Source organism: Callorhinus ursinus, unplaced genomic scaffold, assembly GCF_003265705.2.
Source record: "Callorhinus ursinus isolate GAN/ISIS: 27379988/994484 unplaced genomic scaffold, GSC_fseal_2.0 scaffold52, whole genome shotgun sequence".
Taxonomy (NCBI): Eukaryota; Metazoa; Chordata; class Mammalia; order Carnivora; family Otariidae; genus Callorhinus; species Callorhinus ursinus.
This window is the reverse complement of record NW_027397114.1, coordinates 6116074-6123502: the sequence shown is the minus strand read 5'-3', so window position 1 is coordinate 6123502 and position 7429 is coordinate 6116074.

The following is a 7429-nucleotide window of genomic DNA, read 5'->3' as shown; positions in this document are numbered from 1 at the left end:
TCTGCCTCCTGCTCTCCCTGCTTGTGCTGTCTCTCTCTGACAAATAAATAAATAAAATCTTAAAAAAAAAAAAAGACTTCATAGGGAAAGGAACTCAATGTGCTTGAAAAAAATCAGATAAGGCCTGTGGGGCTGGAGTGGAGTGAGGGTGGCGGGGAAATAGAAGTTGAGGTCTGAGGGGCACCTGGGTGGCTCAGTCGGTTAGGCATTCGACTCTTGATTTTGGCTCAGGTCATGATCTCAGAGTCCTGGGATCGATCCCCACATCAGGTTCCATGCTCAGTGGGGAGTCTGCTTCTCTCGCTCTGCCCCTCCCCTTGCTCGCACAGGTGTCAGCTCGCATTTGCGCTCTCTCTTTCCAAAATAAATAAATAAATCTTTATTAAAAAAAAATAAAAGAAGTTGAAGTCTGAGAAACAGCCAGAGACCAGATCTCGTAGGCCATAGTAAGAAGTCTTATTTTATTCCGAGTCAGTGAGATATCCTGGATGGTTTTTACGCAGGGAAGTCTCATCGTCTGATGTGTGATGTGAAGAATGGCTTGTAGAGTAGGAGCGGAAGCAGAGAGACCAACAAGGAAACTTTTGTAAACAGGACAGTAAACAAATGCTGGTGATTGTGGCAAGAGTGGCACCTGTGACAGTGAAGAGATGCGAGGATATGCGTCCTGTGGATTGGGACTTGATGCCGGGTCAGACACCAGGGAGTAGGGAGAGGTAGGAAAAAAAAGGATGATCCCCAGATTTTTGCCTGGAGAAACTCGTGTGGGGATCGTGTCCTTTACTGAATCCAAGAAGACTGGGGTATGATCCAGTTTGGGGAACATTCAGGAGCTTTCTGTATGTGAAGCTCGAGATGCCTTTTAGACTCTCAGATGTCAGGTGGACAATTAGCTGTGTCAGGTAGACGACTGGATATGCAAGTGTTATATAATAAAGCATTTGGCTGGTCTTTGGCCCTTGTTCCCGGGAGTCATCCCGAAATCCTTGGAATTTCTTAAGTGGTAGGAACCATTCCTGAATTAAGTGAGAGAGGACTCAGATGGGGGCTGGCTAGAAAGACCAACCATGTGATCAGAGGGTTGGAGCTTTGGGCCAGATGATGTCAGCCTGACCTCCAGGCAGGGGAGGCTGAATCATGAGTTCAGCCACATGATCAATGAGTCAATCACTCATGCCCATGTAATTAGACCTCAGTGAATATTCTGCCAACCCGAGGCTCATTGAGTTGGCTTCCTGATTGGTGAACATATTAATGTGCGGAGAGGGTAGTGTCCTGATCCTGTGGGGGAGAGGACGCAGAAGCTCCCTGCATTTAAGACCTTTCCAGGCCTGGCCCCAGGGGTCTTTTCATTCGGCTGATCCTGATTTGTATCCTTTATAACAAAACTGTAATAATAAGTGTAGAGTTTCCTGAATTTTTTGAGTCATTCTAGCAAATTATCAACTCTGAGCGAGGCGGGGCAAGGGGGAAGGGTGCGTTGTAAGCCCGGAATTTGTAACTCATTGGTCAGAAGTGTGGGTAGTCCTGAACTTGGCATGTGAGGTGAAGGTAGTTTTGAGGACTGTGCCTTTAAATCTCTGGAGTCTGTGCTAACGCTGAGTGGTGAGTGTTAGAATTGGATTGCAGTCTTGCAACAAGTCAGGAGTTTAGCGACATGGCAGAGATCTAGATTTGATAGTCATTGGCATGGAGATGGTCTTTAATGCCATGGTCTGAGTGAGATTTCCTAGGGGTAGTGTATAGTTGGAGAAAGGAATCTCAGGAATGACCTTGGGGCAGGCCAACATTTTGAGTCTGAGCAGAAAAAGAGCCAGCAAAGGAAACTAGAAAGTGGCTGGCAGGGATAGGAGGGAAACTTGAAGGATGTTGTGGGGTAGAAGCCAAAAGGGGAATGGACTCTTAGAAAGACTCAGTGGAAGAGGCAATGGGAATCATTACCCCTCGGCGGAGCTTTCTTAGCCTCCTTCCTACCTGTAGAAAGTTGGGGGCAGAGAGGACCTTTTACATCTCCAGACCCTTTCAGTCCAGGTGGGGGGCAGTTTGCCAACATAGCTCTCTCAAAACTGAATATTTCCTATGTATTTTATTTTTTTTTAAAGATTTTATTTACTTATTTGACAGAGAGAGAGCACAAGCAGGGGATGCTGCAGAGGGAGAGGGAGAAGCAGGCTCCCCACTGAGCAGGGAGCCCGACGTGGGACTCGATCCCAGGACCCTGGGATCATGACCTGAGCTGAAGGCAGACGCTTAACCAGCTGAGTCACCCAGGTGCCCCTGTATTTGATTTGATTTGATTTTTTTAAAAAAATTTTTATTATTAACATATAATGTATTATTTGTTTCAGAGGTACAGGTCTGTGATTTCATCAGTCTTGCACAATTCACAGCGCTCACCATAGCACACACCCTCCCCAATGTCTATCACCCAGCCACCCCATCCCTCCCACCCCCCTCCACTCCGGCAACCCTCAGTTTGTTTCCTGAGATTAAGAGTCTCTTATGGCTTGTCTCCCTCTCTGGTTTCTTCTTGCTTCATTTTTTCCTCTCTTCCCCTATGATCCTCTGCCTTGTTTCTCAAATTCCACATATCAGTGAGATCATATGATAATTGTCTTTCTCTGATTGACTTATTTCGCTTAGCATAATACACTCTAGTTCCATCCACATCATTGCAAATGGTAAGATTTCAATTTTTTGATGGCTGCATAATATTCCATTATATATATATTATGGAACCTGGACTGGATCGCCAGATGGAAGAACCAAGCGGCACTCAGAGATCTTGGAGGATAGGAAGTTTATTTAATGCCGGCGGTCTCAGAGGAGTGTGGTCTCCAAAGATCTGAGCCCCGAGCACAAAGGGGGCAATTTATACACTTATACTTCCGTGTACTTGGCACTTTTGGCGCGTGTGCGAAGCAGAACAGGGAGAAGAACCTGGAAGAGCCCCGGGGCAAGGACTGGGACCCTCTCGCTGGCTCAGTCGGCCATGTTAGGACACAGATTTTCCTTATCATATATATACCACATCTTCTTTATCCATTCATCTGTCTATAGGCTCTTTTTTTTTTAAGATTTATTTATTTATTTATTTGAGAGAGAGAGAATGAGAGAGAGCATGAGAGGGGGGAGGGTCAAAGGGAGAAGCAGACTCCCTGCTGAGCAGGGAGCCCGATGCGGGCCTCGATCCCGGGACTCCAGGATCATGACCTGAGCCGAAGGCAGTCGCTTAACCATCTGAGCCACCCAGGCGCCCTGTTGATAGGCTCTTTCCATAGTTTGTCTATTATGGACACTGCTGCTATAAACATTGGGGTGCATGTACCCCTTCGTTTCACCACATTTGTATCTTTGGGGTAAATACCCAAGAGTGCAATTGCTGGGTTGTAGGGTAGCTCCATTTTCAACTTTTTGAGGAATCTCCATACTGTTTTCTTTTTTTCTTTAAAGATTTTATTTATTTATTTATTTATTTGAGAGAGAGAATGAGATAGAGCATGAGAGGGGGGAGGGTCAGAGGGAGAAGCAGACTCCCTGCTCAGCAGGGAGCCCGATGTGGGACCAATCTCAGGACTCCAGGATCATGACCTGAGCCGAAGGCAGCCGCCCAACCAACTGAGCCACCCAGGCACCCTCTCCATACTGTTTTCCAGAGTAGCTGCACCAGCTTGCATTCCCACCAACAGTGTAGGAGGGTTTCCCTTTCTCCGCATCCTCGCCAACATCTGTCATTTCCTGACTTGTTAATTTTAGCCATTCCGACTGGTGTGAGGTGGCATCTCATTGTGGTTTTGATTTGTTTTTCCCGGATGCCGAGTGATACTGAACACTTTGTCATGTGTCTGTTGGCCATTTGGATGTCTTCTTTGCAGAAATGTCTGTTCATGTCTTCTGCCCATTTCTTGATTGGATTATTTGTTCTTTGGGTGTTGAGTTTGATAAGTTCTTTATAGATTTTGGATTTTATTTTATTTTTTTAAAGATTTTATTTATTCATTTGAGACACAGAGATAGAGCATGAGCAGGGGGAGAGGCAGAGGGAGAGGGAGAAGTGGGCTCCCCACTGAGCCAGGAGCCAGATGTGGGCCTCGATCCCAGGACTTTGGGATCGTGACCTGAGCCGAAGGCAGACGCTTAACCATCTGAGCCACCCAGGCGCCCCTAGATTTTGGATTTTAAACAACTTCATGGGTCAAAAGCAATGCCCATAATTCTTTCAGGGATTTTTTTCTCTAGACCTAGTATCAGATACTTAAGAACAGGCATTATCTGGCTTCTGTGGCTTTACAGTTAATCATTCCAGGAAACCTTTTGTCTAGCTGAATGGATCTACAGACCCCATCTTAATCCTTTCAGAAGTCTAAAAACAGGTGTGATGGCCATACACTTGATTTAGTCTTTGTCCTAAAGCTTCCTGGTAGAGAGCAATAATGACCACAAATTCCTTCAGTTGCTGTCTGTACGCCTCTTTGCATTGCCACTGCCAATCCTCCCATCAAGAGACAGACATCAGTTTTTCACCCTTTCCATCTGGGTTTAGCCAGGTACCTTTCTCTCTGCAATGGTACATTAGCAAAAGTGATGAAAGCAGAGACTTGAGGTGGGTTAGCCCTCTGTTGCTGAACTTAGGAACCCTCTGCCTTATGGGAAGAAGGCTGCTGGAAACTGAGAGACCAGATGGAGCAGAGAGCAGCAATTTCAGCTGAGGTTTCCGTAGATCACTCAGCTTGTCATGCCAGTGAAGCTCTCTTAGAACATCCAGCCCCAGCTCCAGCTGAACTAGTCCAGACCAGAAGAGCTGCCCAGTTAACCCACAGAATCATGAGAAATAATAAATGCTTGTTGTTTGAAGCCATTATGTTTGGGAGTGGTTTGTTATATGCAGCAACAGCTAACTGATACAGGCTGGATCTTAATGGCAGCATCATGGTTTTTTCTGAGTCTTCCCATACTCATTAAATTCGTGCAGATGGAAAAGTGGTCAAAGATTAAGATATACATGAACTTCTGAATAGTGAAGAGTAGCTCTCTGGGCTGGATGCTCTTGGGCCCAGAAGGAGCAAGACTGAAAGACTGCAGAAAGGAGGACTGGAGAAGTGGCTTGTGGATGGATCTATGGGAGCAGGCATTGGTGTGCGTATATTTGTGTTTTCCATCAATAACCATCAGGGCGCATCCACCTCAGAGGCAATCCACTAGGGGGATACACTAACTCATTCAGGGGATGTCAGGCAGCCTCTGATCAACTTTCTGCTACTACCTCTGAATGTCTTACCTGTCAGAAGCAGGAACCATGGCTAAGATCTCAATAAGGTCCCATCTTTTGCGGAGACCAATCTACCACTCAGAGGCAGGTTGATTATATCAGACCCTATCTACCCTGGAGGGGGACTTGATTTGTCTTAACTGGGATTGATATATATTCTAGGCATGGGTTTGCTTTTGCTGCCCAGGCACCCCAGTGCTTGCTCAATGGCCCCAGGAACAAAATGGTCATAGTGGAGACATGTTCTTCCCTTTCCAACATTGATTTCACTACTGCCTCTGCTGATTGCCCAACCTGCCAACAGTGGACACTAATACTAAGCTCCTGGAATAAATTCCCTGGGAACCAGCTGGCTACCTGGAGGCATGTGGACCTCTCTGGATGCTTTCCCATCATGGAGGGGCAATGCTTTGTCCACAGGGGGATAGAAACATCTTCTGGGTTTGGATTTGCCTGTCTTCTCTGCCAGCACCCCTTGTCATAGGCTTATAGGATATTTCATCCATCACCATGGTGTCCTCCATAAAATGTGGAATGTCAACAAGGGGACATATTTTATGGTGAAGTGAATATGACAATGGGCTCATACATAATTCCTGGTCTTAACAAGTAGCTTCAGTTACTTGACAGAGCAGCAAAAGGATCTGCTGAAGACTCAGTTGCACACTAGCTGGGGGACAACACCTGTGCCGTTGGGGCTCTATCCTACAGCATAGAGTACACGGGCCCACCCCTAACAGTTGCAAGGCTAAGCCAAGAAGATAAGTAGAGGCAGACATCCATATGTCTAAATATTTTTAAAGTTATAAATCAGGTTTGGAGAGCTTGGGTGGCTCAGTGGGTTAAGTGTCCAGCTCTTGGTTTCAGCTCAGATCATGATCTCAGGGTCGTGGGATCAAGTCCCACGTCAGGCTTTGCACTCAGCGTGGAGTCTGCTGGAGATTATCTCCCTCACTCTCTCCCTCTGCTCCTCCCCCTGCTTATGTGTGCTCTCTCACGCTCTCTAAAATACATAAATAAAATCTTAAAGGAAAAAGTTATAAATCAGGCTAACAGTCAAATACAATATGTTCTGCCTTCCCATCTCCATAATGAATGGAAACAAATTTGAATTTAGAGCTTTTGGATCTCTGTCGTGCCAGGCAAGGTGGCTCCCAGCTATAGCCTATGGACTAGCCCCTTCCCTTACCAACCACTATCTTTTCATAAATTTGTATAGAAATCCAAACCAGCATGTCTCAAACTCTGTTCACATACCCTGCAAACAGCCAGCCCACAGCCATTCCAAGAGCCTCAGGTGTGTATGCTGACGGCAGTGGCTCAGACCTAGGTAAGAGGCCTGTGTAGGCTTTGGAAGTGAGCAGGGAATTCCAGGGCCCTGGGCATCCAGAGAGTGGCCTGGGGGTGTGTGGGCTCCAGGTTGTTACACCCCCTTGGCCCAGACTCCTCAACCCATGAGGGTGTTCCCACAGGAGAAACAGGGCAGGGCCTCAGAAGTTCAGGGCACAACTCAGGGGCCTTTTTGCCTGGGTCTAAAAAGTATATATATGCCTTATCTCATACCTGTCAGAATGGCTATTATCAAAAAGATGAGAAATAAGAAGTGTTGGCGAGGATGTGGAGGAAAGGGAACGCTTGTGAGCTCTGGATGGGAATGTAAATTGGTGCACCCACTGTGGAAAACAGTATGGAGATTCCTTAAAAAAACAGTATGGAGTTTCCTTTAAAAAATTAAAAATAGAACTACCCTATGATCCAGCAATTCCACTTCTGAGTATTTATCCAAAGAAAATAAAAACACTAATTCAAAAAGAGATATGCATCCCTGTGTTCACTGCAGCATTATTTACAATAGCCAAGACATGGATGCAAACCAAGTGGTCATTGATAAGGAAGATATGGTATATATCATGGACTACTACTCAGCCATAGAAAAGAAGGAAATCTTTTCATTTGTGACAACGTGGATGGACCTAGAGGGTATTCTGCTAATGAAAGAAATCAGAGAAAGACAAATACCATATGATTTCACTGATATGAGGAATCTAAAAATCAAAACACAGGAACAAACAAAACAAAACAGAAATGGACTCATAGTTACAGAGTACAAGCTGGTGGGTGCCAGAGGGGAGGGGGGTTGGGGACAGGAAAAATAAGTGA